This window comes from Acartia tonsa, chromosome 3 (assembly GCF_053477335.1).
Source record: "Acartia tonsa isolate MP-2025a chromosome 3, ASM5347733v1, whole genome shotgun sequence".
In the NCBI taxonomy this organism is placed as follows: domain Eukaryota; kingdom Metazoa; phylum Arthropoda; class Copepoda; order Calanoida; family Acartiidae; genus Acartia; species Acartia tonsa.
Window position 1 is genome coordinate 58,755,345 of NC_137262.1, and position 18,428 is coordinate 58,773,772.

The window sequence follows — 18,428 nt, forward strand, 5'->3', positions numbered from 1 at the left end:
AGCTATTGCTGCTCTCTTTATGGACATTGTTATTCTTGGTTGAGTATGAAAACATTTTAAAGTGTAAGGAATGACCCTCATACTTTTCTTCTAGACGCAGTTTCATACTTTAAAATGCGTTGAATTGCTTTTAAAAAGGCTGCTTAAAAAAGTAATGGTTCTTTCAAACCATCCTTAAATTTAGATTTTTTAGTTTCGCAGCTAAATTGTAACCGTTTGTATGTCTATTTGTTCAATCAATTAAAACGCAACACCTGAAGGGGGCTCTAACCCAGCGGGGTCTTATCCATATGGGGCTCTTTTATCCTTAACTTAAACTAATATTACATACAATATGCTTAAGAATATATATTATCGCAGCTACCTTCATTTTAATTTTAAAAAATTTAGCAGCTGCAGCCGAGCTCTTCAGTTTCAACAAGAAGAACAACTAATTCGCAGCAAAGCTACCGTATGAATACCTCTCGGCGAAATTTGCTATTTCAAATGGACGTTGTTTTTTAATGAATGATTTGAGATGATTGGATTTAGGATATACGTGGATACATAGACAGGGGGCATTTGTCGTCAATTTAGCTTGTTCGTTCATCCAGTAGGAGGGGAGGGGAATGGGTAAAGTGGGTGGTATAGAGGTATCGTAATTTTAGCCAGCTGAGAGCATTGCTTTATGAGAGTACATGAAAATCTGGTGCAACATCCATGTAATAATATATCTATTTTGTGTAGCCACCTCCATTATTATTATGATGATGGAATAAAATTACAGAGCCAAGGATATTTATTGCAAGTTGGAGCATTACAATTTCCCACGCATTTCAAAATGAGTCTAACTGGTTATACTGTCATTATTACAATAGCGTTATATCGTAGATGTAATGTTAGTTTTGATGCTGGCATTAATAAGACTTGTCGATATTATTCAAGATGTTTCACAGAATTTTAAAGCTTAATCATTTCTTTTACAAATTGTAACATAAATATTTTAATTTCTTGAAGGACAATATTATTTATTTTGAACCATAGCGTTTTTCAAGTAAAAAGTATTTTTTCACATTTAAAAATATCTAAGCAGTAAAAATCAAGGAATCTTGTTAAAATCAAGACTTAAAGCAAACTTTTGTTATGCACAACAAATTTTCATTAAATTGACAGTTAGTACAGTTAGTTGGGTTGGTCGATTACACCTTAGTTATTAAGTAGCTCCGCTACTAAAAAAAGGGGTTGGTCTATAAAGATTTATTTCAGGAATTTGTTAACCAAAAAAAACTAGCAATGTATGCATTATTATTTACATCAAAATTAACATAATGTATTCAAATGTAAAAATATGCACAATTATTTTTGCAATGTTTTTTCGCAGCGCAGCTATTCTACGTGTAGGTTTTGCCTGTTTGTATGTCCGTCATAATTTGACAACAATTGTTAAACTGTTTCCCGTACATTTTTAAAACACATTATCTCGTGGACTTAAAAAATTGGGTATTTTATGAAATATTGATATGTTGGTTAAAGCTAGAATTATTCAATCTTTTTAACAAAAACTTTTATTTACAAAAGTATTAATTTTGTTTATCATCAATGGGAATGTACGTCAATTTATCGTCCATTGTCTTATCTCTTGAAATTCCTGACAAAAACAAGATTTTCTCGGCCGCTATACAAGAGAGATGTCTGTGTTTTATGTATTAAAATGTTAAAGAATTGTCTTTTCTTTTATTACTATTATTGTTGTAGCTTCGCTTGTTATATTATAAGGATATTATTGTTCTTGGTGAACTGAACAATGTACACATTTACATTTAAGTATCCGTTATTGCAGATTTATTAACAACAAGGATGAAGCGTTGTTTTTAGTAGCGAAACTAAGCATCATCAATTAAATCAAAATATTTTGACAGAACTTTTTTAACAAATTTGATGGGGGTTTCCCTCAGAATTTCTAGCAAACACAGCAACCGAAAAAAAGATAATTATTGGGTGGGTATATATTTTTCATGTGTTTGAGTTTTAACTCATGTTAGGTTAGGTTATATTAGGTGCAGGGTAGACTTGCCGGATCAAGGCCCCCTGTATGGGTTAGGCATAAAGGAAAAACTAACCCTTACTTTCTTTCATTTTGTTTCAAAAGTAATGGAAGGGAGGAGGGGGGGGGGTCTGTAGGTAGAGCATTGATTTAATAAACTAGTGTAAGCGCAAGGTGAATTAATTAAATTTTGAATATGGACGAACATACTTTACCATAAAGCACAACAGCTTCATTATAAGGTTGTTGCACTGAATAAATCTTTCCTGAGGGGGGGAAAAGACAATGGTGGTTTTAATAATAAAAAGCTTTTCATTTTACATGAAATTATGCCCTCCTAGGGATAATTTAGACTTAATACGAAAGAATTTGGGGGAACAATGATTAATCTTCAATTATACTTACCCTCTATCACTGGTTTACTCAGATATTTTAAGGGATAAGATAATGGACGACAATTTATATTTCCACTTATGATAAAACAAAATATCCCCTTCAGCAGATAAAAATTATAAGTGGGAAATATTAAATAAGTTTCTTATATTCCCTAAGGTTGTAACGAAGAAGTGTAAAGACTTTTGGGACCGATATAATTTATATTCCAATGTCCCCTCCCCTCCCTGATTGTACTACTCCACACCTGTTTCCAACAATGTTAATGGTATGTGCAGATACATTAAATATGGAAATATCAACAATTTTGGTGATTTCCCCAAATTTATCTTTTGAACCATACACAACCCCCCTTGCTAGATTTTATATGCCAATTAAAATATTTATATCGACTATTTAACACTAAAAAAGGCTTTATGACTCACATATTATTGAAGAGTCATTACATAGATCTCACAATTGACATTATTTATCACGATCATAAAAATAAGTGGTCATTGATGACATACTACCAATCAATATACAAAAATATGTGAGTCATCATCACTTGTATTTTAATACCATGCATGCATAAAATCCTAATAATAGAAAACTAGTGGAGAGAGGGGGGTTTTATGGGTTAAGTTAAAAGGAAACTGTCAAATTTTTGCATAAATTTTGAATCTAAATTTTAATTTTATTGAAATATTTTATCAGTATATCAATCTCAAAGACATTAAAATTTACTCCACGATATCTTTTCTATCTTCTGTTTTTACTTATTCAAAATAGCGCAGCTATTTATTTTGTCGTTCGCACTTTGTCCTAGAAAGGACATAATGAGAAATTGATTGCTTAAACTTTAATAAAATATCTACAATTATATCATATTAAGTGATTTATTTACAATACTTATCGACAATTAGGCGAAGCTTCTCTATAATTTACTTTGCCTGTCCGTCAGTCTGTAATTTTTTAGAAATATTGTATTTTTTGGCAGCTATTTATTATAGACTGCTATTCTTTTTCAAAAAATCATACAGTGTACAATTTACTTGGACCGTCGGGCTGTCAGTCATGCTACAAAAGACAAATATATTTTCATGTAGGTTTCGTGATTTTAATATAATCTTTTATAATTCTCCTTTCTCTTCGTTTTTTTCCTTCTATTTTTCATGACCAATGAACATCTGCTATAAAACATCAGTCTGCCCGTTTGTCCATCCGTGTTTTTTTGTACTTCGCTATTTTTAGATGTTATCATTCTTGTTCATTAAATAAATATGATATCCTATAATCAAAACTGTATAACTTTAATTGATTTATTGGTTCTTGCGATTAGTTGTTAAAGATGCAAGCAATCAATTGTTTTTAAAATAAAAGGCCTTTTTACCCTTATGATTCATATATTTGAGCTTCTGTACTTAAAGTACACGATATTATAGTTTAAAATTGATTAGAGACCAAGTTTATTTTGGCTTGTCCATAAATAAAGATATCCTAATTGATTAAATTTTTGCATACTGCAAGGATGACAATATTAGCTATTTCGTGGATTTTTTAAAATGTGGTTGGTAGATTTTTTACAATTAATATTTTACTCTACTGATCAAGCCTTACAATCCAAATACACTTCCAAGCTAGACCCGTCTGCCTAAGCAGAAATATGGTATAGCCAACAAGCGAAATAAATCTAAAATAATAATTGCCCCCCAGCGACAGCTGAAAATCACGTATAGGTTTCGTGTTTCATTTCGATTTTGGCTTAAGCTGCTGCCTTAGCCTTCAGAGCCATTCCTTCTCACTAAGTTACAACCTTTTTGAACATACAAATAGTAAATATAAACCCTAATAATAGAGAGAAGTGACAGAAGTAAAAACAATTAGGGAAATAAATGGATAAGACAATGGAAGATAAATTAATCTACAGCCAACGGGTTGATAAACAAGTGAATCCCTTCTGTAGATTAAAATTATTAATTGAAAAGTTTAAACACTGCTAAGAAAAGATATCTTTGGTATGAAACTTTGGATACCAGTATAATCTATGGGTCCAATGTCATCTCCCTCCCGTAAGATTCTAAAAAAAGTTGCCATGTGCAACGGACAGAATTAGTTGCCATCAATATTATTATAGAGCAGCTCCGCTGCCAATAATGAATGCACAATAATAATATTAATAGCATGACTTTCAAAAACTTTAATTTTGATTGATTTCTCAATGGCTCCAAACATGATTTTTGAACACATTTTTCTCAATTCTTCTTTTAGTTACATAATTATTTAGTGTTCGTTTAATACAGTGGGAAAAGGAAAAACTGTTACTTTGTCTTGCCATCGATTGTTATTGTAGGGGGGAATAATTGATTTCAAAACAGGCGTTTAATTTAATAAGCTCGTTATCTCATTAAGTGGCTTAAAACTTTCAGTGCCAAAGCCTAATGGGTTGTTCGAGTGTCCAAACTTTTCAATTCTAATCTACATAAGACGTAGTTTCGTTCATTATCATTAAAGATGTATATTAATTTATCGCCTATTGCCTTATCCCTCAAGTTCTCAAAAGTAATCTGTAATACAAAGTAGTACGATGTCTGTCTGTCTGTCTGTCTGAAGCTTAAGATCTCAGTAACCACTGAACCGATTGGGCTCTTTAGGGAATATACCTACTGGTCATGTGATGGTTTTAAGCTATTTTCTTTGGGGGTGGGACACCCACAACCCCCCTCCAAAAATGAAAAATATCCCCCTCCCCCCAATTTTTTGAAGAAAAAAAATATAAAAAAATTTCCCTCCCAAAAAATTTTTATTTTATTTTTCTTTTTAAATTTAAATAACACAAAAATTGGTTGATCAAATCTCTTGGGGTAAAGCCCCTAGAGACTAGGGGTAAGGCCGCTAGTATGTCTATAAAATAAAATCGAGTTATGTAGACAATATTTTATTTTAATTCAGATAGATATCTGTAATTATTTGTGTAGTTTCCTATGACCAATGTACATCTACTCCATGACTGACTATGTCCGTCCGGACGCCAGTCTAATAAGCTGAGGTGTTAAAATTTTCTAAAATTTCTTGTAAGAAAAAAAATCTTCCAAAATGTAAAAATCCTCGAACAATTTAACGAAAGAAAGAGAATAAAAGAAAGGTGTTTGTATGAGAAAGCTTAGAAATCAATCACCTGCCATAATTTAACCAAATTATGGCGCCTTTTTACACTTTTTTCTTTTCATAAAAAGTTGCTGCTAATTTGGAACAAAAACGAGTATAACTGCATTTTTGGTTGCGGAGCAACTTTGATAATTAAAAAAAATCGAGCTGTCATCTTTGACGACACATTTAATGCTGGAGATACTCTACATTGTGCCCTACACTGATATAAGAATCATCATGCGAAGCTTGAAATCGAAAGGACAGTTCTAACATTACGGATGGACAAAAGAACTGACCCTAATTACAGAAAAAAATACAGCTATGATACAAAAAAAAATGTATAAAAATATTACCATAAACATGTCAATAATGTATGAAGTAGCCAATCACGATTTTATTGGGTTAAAATATAAAATTTTTATCAAGGAATAAAGAAACATCTAACTTGTCTTTTAAAAAACAGAACAGTTGCATTCATAAGTAACCATGTATCTAAAGGGATAAGACAATGGTCGATAAATTAATGTGCATCCCTAATGATGTTACAAAAAAGCTCCCCTTCTGTACATTAAAATTAGTGGTTAAAACGTTTGGACACTCAACTTAATAAACACAGCCCTATGTTCCCCCTAGAGATAGAGAGAAAATACATATATTGTATTAACTGCTTAGATAATGTAAATTTTGACTGCTTAGTTACTGTAGATAATCGGCCGTATTAAGAAAGGACGTATTATATAACATACCCTCATTTTGAAATTACTACACTTTGAGGATTTTTTTAGACTGTCAATTTATTACTAAATCCTCTGAATTTGTCCCAATATTTGATTTTAAATATTCTCCGCTGCTATGCATATTCAAAACAATTTTACATAAATTGGTCGTAAAAAAAGACCAAACAACAGTGAATTTTATGTTCCGACAATAAATGAAAATTATTTCTATAGATTATATGTCATTGTAGTTTTTTTTTTATTTTCTTAATATTTTTTTTTAATTGCAGATATATATGGCAAAGTAAATTTTAAAGATATTTTGACTGCAGCCTTATTTTGAGATAATACCAAATCAGAAGAATAAAAAAGCTGACTATGCTAAAAAATGTGGTAATTTTTGGAGGGATTTCAGGAAAAATGTAGGAATTTTTTTAGCGGGATTTTATGAATACTAGTGGATAATACTCTGACACACAATAACACCTACACAACTAATACAGGTGTTCAGACAATGATGAAAACTCTATTAAATTTAGAGGAGATGTACTTTTAATATTCAATATTTCGTTCAAAAAGATTATTCAGACATTAGTTTTTGTTAATTGATTACATTGACTCAATTGATAAACTTATACTAATCTAACAGAAAGAATGTCTGTCAGTGTGTACAGCGAAGGATCTCGTTAACCACTGGACCGACATGGTTCTTATCTACAGTGAAGCTCTAATGGGTCCATATAAGTGTATAACTATTTTACGGGAGAGTATTTTTTACTTTTAAATTTTTTAAGCGTAATTTTTAAGTGTAAAATGCTTTTGTATATTTGGAGTCGCTAAAATAAATATTTCAATTTAGTGAATTTAGATTAGATAAATTTGAAAATCGTTTGTTTCTCATCCTTTATTAAACTAAAAAAAGTGAAGGATTAATTTTTTAAATCTATTTTTTATTAGCTAATCTAAAAGTAATTGAAAGAACGTCATATACTAAAGGAGAACCAAGCAGGGGACTTAAAGTCTTTTTTTTTTATAAACTTGATTGTCTTTAAAAATTAAACATACTGAAAAATAATTTATAAGAATAAGTCATTTTAATTAAATTTAATTAGAAATAATTCATTTTCCAGTATGGCTTAACATCCTCTGGATTAGAACCGTGTGCCATACTGAAAAATCATATATAGCAACGTAATGCAGACAATATTCCTGGAATAGTAAAATAGTAATCATTATCAATTTTAAACTTTTTATTTTACTATCCGCTGAAAGATGTCTAAAATAAGATGCAATAAATAACTATTAAAGTTTCGTGATTTAACAATAATGACATTTTTTATGCTTTATTTTTGTTTTATTTGAAAATCTAATAGGAACATTTTTAAAAAGGTAAAAAATAACTCAAATTATACTGCACTGGTACACAAAGTTTATCTTATTGTTTGGTTCAATTACTTTAGATACTTTTATTTAATTTGATCGGTTTTATGTTTTAGTGAATAATTTTAAAGACGGGGTAATTTTTGGTTATTATCATTGGGACATCAAACTATCGTCTATTAATAAGATATCTGTGATTAACTAAATTAAGAATGTGTACAGAAAGGGTTTGTAGTTGGTTTTATTTGATGAGAGTGTAAAAGTTATTGGACCAATCGTAACACAGTATAGAAAAAAATATATCATATTATTTGTTAGCCAAAAATAAGGTAAAGTCACATGTGGCTAAAACATAAATAAAAAATTTCATCATCTCTTGATTCTTTTTCAAGTTGGACGGAATATTTTGTCTGATTGACTATCTAGTGTAATAAATCTATTGTTTGAGTACAAGTTAAATTGGCCTATTACTCAGTTGCCTAACTCACAATACAATTACAACCAATTCAAATTATCCTTATATACAATTCAAAAACATTTTGTATTAATATATATAACTTTGTGTCTATGACTATTTGGGGGCTTAACATTTTTTCATTTCAAAACGCTTTAACTAAGTCATGTACATTGAAATTATTGGAGGAAAAGTTTGGATATTAGGTTTGTAACAACCAATTAATATTTAATTAAAAGCATCAAAAGTTGATAAGCCTACAAAAGGTTCTTACATTTTCTACATCTCTAGTGTGACGTGATGTAAAAAGGATTAAACTTTGCATCTGGATGCAAAAAAAAACTGAATTTTTGTTGGTTTTGTATAAACATACCAAAATAAACTAACTATTGTATAAAATCAGGGAGGGAGGGAGGGGACATTCCACATATTTGGTATTAGTGTCCAAACTTTTAAAGATGATGGGAATGTATATTTATTTCATCTTTATTGTCTTATCCCTTAGATCCCTGTATAAAATAAACCTAACTGATTTTATCTTTAATTTTACTTGGTAGTCCAAAAGATTAAACCAAGATATTTTCTTGTGTCATTTGACTTTTTACTTTCTAAAAAAAACTTTTTTGGTAGTTATTTCATCAATTGAGGGTGGAAATAAACCCAACCATCTTGAACATAGCAGTCTATGCAGGGATCTAAATGGATAAGACAATGGCTGATAAATTGATGTACAATGTACATCCCCAATAAGAATACACAAAATTACACCTTATGTAGATTATAATCAGTGGTTGAAACATTTGAATATTCAACTAAATGAACCAACCAATCAAAATTTAATAAAAGTGTTCAAGGTTGTGAAGCAAACTAATGAGAAGAATTTTGGGACTGGTGTAATAAATAGCCTTTTGACTTCGCCCTCCCTGATTATACGTCAAGCCATTTGTGGGATCTTTTATATCAAAAGAATTGAAACCTTTTTGTTATTTGGTATTTACATGATTTAAAAATATTTCAAAACTTGCACTTTTATTACTATGAATGAATTTATTGATTCTTTTTTATAGTTATCATATAAAACTGAAAATAAAAATATCACAAATTTTTAAGCCAATAAAATATATGTGTTAAATTCGAACCAACACCCATTCTTAAAATTTTTAAAAGCAAACTCACGTAGCACATTCAAACTAGGGAGGTAAGCCATTATCCTATTATTTAAAGCAGTAAGTATTTTTGTATGACGCTTACGATCTCAAAAGATAATGAACCTATTGGGTTTTCTCTTTTATCTATGTCCTGTAATGGTTTTAGGCTATTTCATTTTCAGATTCAAGTCTTTACTTTGTTTTAGGCTAACCACTCTCTGCCCCTTTGAATAGCCCCCTAAGCAAGGCCCCCTAGCCGCTAGTAGTTTTTAAATTAATATACAAAGCAAAATTGTAAAATAACTTTAGTTTTGCAATAATGTATGAAAGTATTTAAAAAACAAATACTAATACATAGTAGTCTGTATATAAAAGTAGCCACCCTCTACTTATATCTAATGATTGTGCATATATGATAATGGATAAAACATAAGCAGTAAACACCCGTTAATAAACAAGGAATGGTATTATCAAAGTAGCGTAGAATTAACAAAGTAATTAGTTCTTTTCAGTATAAAGATGTGTGTACTGTGTATGTAAATTTAGATCTCGGGCAAAGCTTGTCCGATAGTTTATGCAATCTTCGTCATTGTCAGGATTTAGGCTATTTTATAAAGGGTCCTCAAAGAAAAGATGCAAGTAAATGAGGTGGAGTTCTCTAGAGAACTCGAGGGCATAATCTGCTATGAAATATTGGATATTACGTTCAGTAACAGACAACAAATCCTTTTATTTAACGATTCTTCTCTGGAAGTCATAACTATGGATGGTAATACATATAATCTTTTAAACGGGCCAAGGCATTACGCCCCTACTCTTACTATTAGTTTCACGCGCCAGACATAATAGCATTTGGTGTCATTTTTAACGTCTCTAGTGTGACACGGTGTGGTTTATGCGGCGGATAGTGTATAACCTTACTTATGGAGAAGCTATTGATCCAAAAAGGTTGCCTATACCTGCCTATTCATATATATCTGGAAAATAATTGATATTTACATACATTCATACGCCCGCACTCAATTTATAACAAGGAAAACTCTACACATTGCAACATAGCATTTTTTTGTGTTGTTTAGGTTTGCATATAGATAGCACCTATTAATCACAAACAATAATAATACAATATAGCCTAATTAGTTTATAAAATTAATAAAAACTAAATGTAAAGTTTTAAAGTAAGTTAAACTTTCAGATTAGATAAAAAATAATATATTTTAAGATTTTAAGTACAAACAAACCTATTATATGAGTATCAAAGACGTCTTTTTAAAATTAATTTCTTTAATTCTACCAAAAATATGCAGTTCTATGATTTTTATATTAAGTTTTAAACCCTTTTTGTTGCATATATTACACCCCCCTAGATTTTGTTTTTTGGGGTGTCAAAATTTTTGGAAACCCGGTGCACGCTACTGCTTTTTACTCAAATATACTTAATTTAAATGTATTTAAATCTCTATATCCCTTAACTTGTTAAGCTAAGGTTGATATACTCGATATATAATTACTTGGATGTTGCACCAGATTTTCATGTACTCTAGTATAGAGATACTCCCAGCTGACTAAATTAACAATACCCCTAATCAAACCCCTTCACTCCATCCACTCCCCTCTTACTGGATAGAAAAAATGACCAATAAATGAGGTCCATATTAGCAACCTAAATTGACGAACAAATACTTCCCTGTCAATATATCCACGTATTCTATATCCATTGTTGATATGCATATAAATATATTTGTTACTATTTCCAGTTTCAAACTTATTCTTAGATTTTCATCACGGGTACAGGTATAGGACAAAGATGATAAAATTAATCTCACCCCCGTTTGATTTTCAATATTTAAATTCTGTTTTTTTGTGGCTTATAATTATTGATAGTGTGAGGGAGAAAGAGTTGTAGATTAAAACAACTACAAGCATCCTTTTTTTCCCTGTAGAATCCTGTATACATACCAGGGGTGAAAGGGACGATGGTTTTTATTATTCCCCAAAGTTTTTTAATAACGTTTTCTTATTATATTATTCAACTTTGGGGACTTTTATTAAACTTTGATTGGTTGGTTCATTTAGTTTAGTGTCCAAACTACTAATATTAATCTACAGAAGGTGTAATTTTCATTGTATCATTATTAAAGATGTAAAAAAATTTATTGAGAATTGTCTTATCCCTATAGATCCCTGAATACATACACACAAACCCTACTGCTTCATTAATCATACCAGCTTTATATGCATATAAGAATGGTTCTACAGATCTTTAATACCATGAAAATACAGTATAATTTCAACTGTTGCTAGCCATAAATTATTATGTTATAGTGGTGTAACAGAAAGGTTAAAGACATCACAAATAGTAGAATAGGGGACATATTCATTCCTCAACAGGAAACTCTGTAATAAAGCTTTATCTAGTGAGCTTTTTAATGAGATAAAGTATTACTTAATTTAACCCACTTACCATTGAGGGAAATTAATAGATATCTTATTATCTTCATTGATTTTTGGGAGTTTTGTATTTCGCAGTTTTTAACAAATTAAAATAAAAAAAAAAACATTGTTAGTTTAAGTACAAAAAGAAAGTTAAATTCATAGAGTCTTATTAATAAATTAAATACAATGAAAATAAAGCACTATAGGTAGACTGAATTTAAATGCATTTCAGAATATAGGAGTTATATACTGGATTCTAATTGGTAAGAGAAATCCTCCAAAAAAAATCAGCCGAATAATTCACTTCTTCTCCAATAGCGTTACGGACGAACGGTAGCTTTGCAATCAAATAATGTTTTCTGGTTAAAATTGGAAATTCATAAAAGCACAAACAAAACTATCATTTACATTTTTATATTAAATTATTAATTTACAAATAAGCACTGAAAATAAAAATAAATCTGTTGTCCTTTTATGAACGTGTGTATGTATTTGGATAGTCACTTTAGTGATCAGAAAAAGATAATTTTGAATTCATTTTCGATGCACAAGATATGTATTTCAATGTCTACAACATTCTTTGGTATAGAATTTACAAAATAAATACAATTTCTGTATGGCTTAGAAACCAATTAATACCCGCAGGATTAGAACTGGTTCTCAGCCATACTAAAAAATCATGTATGGCATCGTATTATAGACAATCTTCAACGAAAATTATTAACGGTTTTGTTTGCTCGGGTCTTCTGATTTCGGGGCTACCAAAACTGGAATTAATCTATATTTATTTTATATCCACAGAAAGCTGTCTATAATACGATGCAATAAACATTATATGTTTTAATGTCTACAGCATTCTTTGGTATTCATATTTACAAAATAAGTGGATTTTTGAAATTGTTCAAAGTATAATTGAAAATTATAATTGGAAATGACTTTAAAGATGCTACTACCAAGGTTTCCAATAATTTGGTTTTTCTGTCCCTCTGTTTCTATAATTGAACATTATAAATTCAAGTTATTTTTGGATAGATTATTAGCGAGACATTTTTGGATTTCTAAATATTGTTTTACATTGAAAGTGTTGCTACTTTATATTTGTTAATGTTTTGTCTGTCTTATTTGTTGAGTCCCTATGAGCTACATGGATGTTGTCATCCTTGCTTTTATTCAGAGCAATTGACGCCTGGCATTTTTATTAAACTTTAAATATTTTGAGAGTCCCCACTACTTAGTTCTCGTTATTAGAGCCATGTTGAAAAATGCCAACATTGTAACACATATTTTTCCAAGACAAAGGTGGGAAAACTTGTTCTTCATTCACTCCATATTTAAATATTCATCAAATTTATTGACGGCATAGCTGCTCAATAATAATAGGTGTATGTTGGTATATATCCAAGGATTAAATTGAAGTACATACCCAATGATGATACAAAAAGTTACCCCTTCTGTAGTTACAATTAGTGAAATGTTTGGACTCTTAACTTAATAAATCTACCAATTAATTTTAATAAAATCCCCAAAGTAAACGAAAAAGAAAACGTTATTATAGAATTTTGTGGACTAGTGTATTAAACAGCCCAATGTTCCCTCTCTTACTAGGTATATCCACTTCAAATATTAAAAAAGTTTTATTTGATTAATATATTGATTTAAATATATTATGTCGAATTTTATCAACTTTAGGTTTATCATTGCTACAAAACAATTTTTTAATGAATAATTTTAATCCACAGAAGGCGTATTATGTTTATCATTATTAGGGATGTACCTCATTTATGGTCCTATTTTAGACCATTTTATAGGTTTTTTAAATCCCTAACCCCTGTGGGGGGCTTATTTGTTCATTCATATCTTAACCTAACCTAATCTGTATAGAAATACTTAATAAAATTAATATTTTAACACTCCTGCGTTTGTCCACTCCGACGTTTGGGACTCCTGCGTTTGTCCTGGAACCGATTTATATCTCCATTGTCTTATCCCTTAAGGTCTTAAGCTGTGCTACATTTTAGATGATTGTTCTTGATATTTGAAATTGAATCTATTATTTTATTCTACTCTATTTACAGATGAAAGAAACGGTATATATATTATATACCTAAGTAAAGGGTATTTAGGTTTCATACATTAAACTTTTAAAACAAGGATTAGTAGTTTCAATTTAGCGAAACATGTGAATTAACTTTATAATAATATCTAGGCCTATGGAAGAAACTATGAATGTATTTTTGAATTTCTAAAGATAGGAAACAATGCAGATAGAGAGGGGACAAAGGGCTGTTTATTTACTAGTCCCCAAAGTTTTATAATAACTTTTTCTTATTCGCTGGCATAATAACTTTGGGGACTTTAGTGAATTTTGATTGGTTGATTTATTAAGTAGAGTGTTCAAACGTTTCAACAACTGATTTCAATCAACAGAAGGGGTAATTTTGTGTTTCATCATTGGGGATGTACAATAATTTATCGGCCATTGTCTTATCCCTTCAGTATGAAAATAGCTGAAAGGGATTGTATTAATTTCAAATTTAACTTCTCTGTGTTTTAGTGGCCTTTAATAAACGAAAAGATCCTATTGTTTACTAATATAGCAATTTTATTCTCATCAAAGGATTACTCGCGACGGACTGACGTCATACAGACAAACCCAAAATTGTAGAAAAACCTCGTTTTTAACAGGCTGTAGCGTGCAATAATAGCTGCACTTAGATGAAGGGTAATTTAAGCATAGTCATTCCACCAGCTTCAACCCTTACTACATTAAACCCTTTTTAGAGCAAAGCTTTACTATCATTGGGATTAGTCCGTCCATACGTTTGAATCATCAAATCTAATCTAAACCTCAAATAATGATTCCTGTGATAGATAAGTATACTCTTGAAAGCATTTCAATACTCGAATCGTTAGGTAATAAAAGTTCGTTATGTTGATTTTTTATCCTTTTTTATAATCAAATTCCAGTATGCCTTCAAACCCCATTAATATCCGCTAGTTTCGAACTTGTTCTCAGTCATACTGAAAAGTCATGTGTAGCATCGTATTACAGACAATTTAAAGAAAAACTGACTTTATTCGTATAATTTTTCATTTTAATATCCGCGGAAAGCTGTCTATAGTACGATACGATAAATAACTCTTATAAGCTTGATTTCTTGAATGTTTGTTTGTACTACTGTCTAATTTTTTAAGGTTCGCTTTAATGGATGTTGTCATCCTTGATATTCTAGTCGCAAAGCTACTCTATAATTTGACTTGACAGTATGATAATTTGTACATCATTAATCCTCTAGTTGTATATTGGAAGAAAACATTATTGGAGAACCTTTTTTGTTGGTCAAAAATGGTGTCAGATTATCGGTCAAGGTTTTTATTATTTTTTGCAGTTAATAACACTTAATACATTTACAGCTGGATATCCTTTGATTTAAAGTAGTAAGGGTTTTTTATCTGAAGCTTAAGATTTCAATAGCTACTGAACTGATTTGATTCTTTATTTTGGGTAAGCTTCACATAGGTCTCATGATGGTTTTAGGCTATTTCATTTTCAGAATTTAGTCTTAGTTTTAAGCTTTTTTTAAGCCCCTAGGTACTAGTAATGATATATGAAGGATAGACGAATGAAAGGAAAATTAACAATAATGATTAGTAACTCTACTATCTAATAACTAAATGGTTTTTGTTAAAGATGTTTAATATGTGTGATTGTTTTTCTTTCCCCGTCTTTTCTTACTATAATTATTTATTAAATCAATGCATCTTAAGGTATGAAACAAGGCACGGTATATATATCTAAATCCCCATTGATTGTAAGCAAAGTTACCCATTCTACAGATTTTTACAATTATTGGTTTGAAAAGTTTGGACAGTGTAGTTTTGAACCAAACAAACAAGATTTGATAAAAGTACCCAAAAGATTTTTGAGCCATTGAATGAGAGAGCGTTCTTATAAACTTTGGGTACCCGTTACCAATGTCCTCTACAACATTTAAATTCAGACTAATTTTCAAATTTTTAAAGAAACTTACCATGAAAGCATCATTATAGCAAGATGCCAAAAAAATGCTTAAAAACACTTCACACAGTTTTATTAGTTATTAAAATCACTAGCACAAATATTGATGGAGATATTGTATGTTCACTTCACCACTGTCCAACTCAAACTGAGCCATACACACACAACTTCTGTTTTCTATCTATCTATCTTTCTCTCTTTTTTCCTTTTCTCTCTATCTCTTTCTTTCTCGCTATATTATATATCTTTCTAATCTCTTTCTCTCTCTCTTTTATGCTCAATTTCTATCTTTCTTTTTATCTCTTCTCTCTCTCAGATGGCAGCTATCTCTCTCACTTTTCATCTCTCTCTCTCTCTCTCTCTCTCTCTCTCGCACTCTCTCTCTATCTATCACTTAACTGCATAACCAACCCTAAACTGCCTCTCTTTAAAACCATATGAGTTCGAAGTTTCTGTCATACAGCTAAAATTTAAGACAGCTTTTTATTATTTTTCAAAAAAGTAAAATATTTGTTTTTTTTAATGAATTTTAAAAATGTAAAAGCATTAGTTGCCTAAAACTGAGAAATCAAACCAAATTGATTTTTAAATAAAGTTCAAAATTTTGCCTTAACAACTTTTTCCCTTGTCAACAATATTAAAAAAAAACTAACTTTTATATTCTAATGCTTCGCTTATTTTGGGTATTATTGTCTTTCTGAAAAGAAATTTTACTATCCTTGCCTAATTTCCTGTAATTTTTTCATGTATTTGCTAACCACTGGACCGTTATGGTTCACTTTAACAGTAAAATTTCTTGTATATATATGGAAGGATTTTATCTATTTTGTAGAATGGGGGGGGGGGGGGGGTTCTTATTCATCTTAGAGAAAAATTTAGGGAAAAACTAACACATCCCCCACTAAAAAAAAATTGCTAATTCTTTAATTTTGAGGGAAAGTATGGACATTTGCAAGTGCCGGACACCTGGCAATCAAAGCACCTATGCCTAGAAATATGCATGATACTCCAACATAGAATATTATATACCAATTCAAAATCAAAGCACCTATGCCTAGATATGTGCATGTTACACCTAATCAGATTTTCTGATGCCAAAAACTGTTTTTTAAAGAAACTCTCCTTTTCTACATCCCATTATAAAAAGTAGTAAGGTTTTTTGTCTGTAGCTAAAGATCTCGAAAAATGGTGGCCTGAATTATTTAACAATTAATTAAACAATTAAATTTTGTATGTCACTGCAGCACTCAATTAATAAATAGCTTAAAACCACCCTATTATATAAAAATATATTAAACCACAACTGGGTCACTCTTATGTCTGTTCAATAAAGATTATATATGGTTAATTTGTTGGATTTGGGTTGGCAGCTTTTCCTATATTTGGACGTATTTTTGGGGAGCGAGCGACAAGTGAAACACAAATAGATAGATACACAATAGACCGAGAGAGAGAGAGAGAGAAAGAGAGAGAGAGAGAGAGAGAGAGAGAGAGAGAGAGAGAGAGAGAGAGAGAGAGAGAGAGAGAGAGAGAGAGAGAGAGAGAGAGAGAGAGAGAGAGAGAGAGAGAGAGAGAGAGAAAGAGAGAATGAGAGAGAGAGAGAGAGAGAGAGAGAGAGAGAGAGAGAGAGAGTGAAAGAGAGAGAGACAAGAGAGAAAGGTGGTTATGTTGATATAAAATACGCGAGGTATGTTCATACATTTTTTAAAAATTTAGCAAAAATTTACAAATACATTGTACCTATTACCATCAAAAACCATTATGAATTATTCCTAAAAAGTAAAGCAAAATCAGTCGAACGGTTTTCGATATCTTTATGGATTACAGACCAAACCTTCCATATATGGTTCAGAATAAAATTTAAAAAAACATTATATAAAGTAATTAGGTTTTTTTCTGAAGCTTAAGATCTCAGAAATTGCTGGTTCGAATTAGTTTTATTTTTCTTGGTAGCTTTTTATATGTCTTTGAGTGGGATTAGGCTGTTTACTTGACATCTTTAATCCTCTTCTAGAGACTAGGAGCGAAGCAACTAGTAAGAAATATAGAATATTCAAGCGGATTATAATTTTTTATCCTTTTCGTATGAGCACCGCCGATGGTGAGCTGGGCGCGAGACGTACAGATCGAGTTGCGCGCTCTAAGTAAAGGGTTCAACTAATTTCAGGGAGGGAGAAGTAACTGGATTGGTAATTTTACGGGTGCTCAAGTTTTTTACACGTTATCTCATTCGTTTCTGAAGATTAAATTGTGATTGTTGTAATTATTAGTTCCGAACCCTCACATTCTTTGCTTGAATACTTAAGGATAGAATTACAGATACAAACGCGTTAAAAATTCCTGGAATATCTTAAAGAAATATAGTATTTCTTATTTCTAAAGTGAAACTTTTCTACAGTTTGGTTGAGTCTGGCATTTTTGTTTCTTTGTCCTAAGAATCATTGTTCCAAAAATCAGATGAATAGGAAAATCATATCATATAAGAAAATGTCAAAACATTTAATAATCATCTTGGTTTAAATGGACTTATGGACTTTCTAATACCGATTATAGAGTTGCTACGCTTTTTATATTTTATAAGAAAAATTCTAACATGCCTAAATTAGGAATTAGAGCTATTTGCTACAGACATAATGACGACGGACTAAACCTATATTAAAAACAATTATTTATAGAGTAGCTTTGTTGCTCTTTAATTATTGAATCAATAGAGGTCAAACAAAGGTTAATC

At 30.6% G+C, this 18,428-nt stretch overlaps 2 protein-coding genes across 2 annotated transcripts in view; one reads left to right on the forward strand and one right to left on the reverse strand.

Moving 5' to 3' along the window:
• LOC145314971 (uncharacterized) overlaps positions 1 to 15,847 on the reverse strand; it is a 171,418-nt gene extending 155,571 nt beyond the window's left edge. Inside the window, exon 1 of the mRNA XM_080155045.1 lies at positions 15,711 to 15,847. The gene's annotated coding sequence lies outside the window, so the exon portion shown is untranslated. The remainder of the gene's footprint in view (positions 1 to 15,710) is intronic.
• LOC145314690 (uncharacterized) overlaps positions 1 to 18,428 on the forward strand; it is a 213,589-nt gene that overhangs the window by 61,432 nt on the left and 133,729 nt on the right. The gene's annotated exons all lie outside the window — the stretch shown is intronic.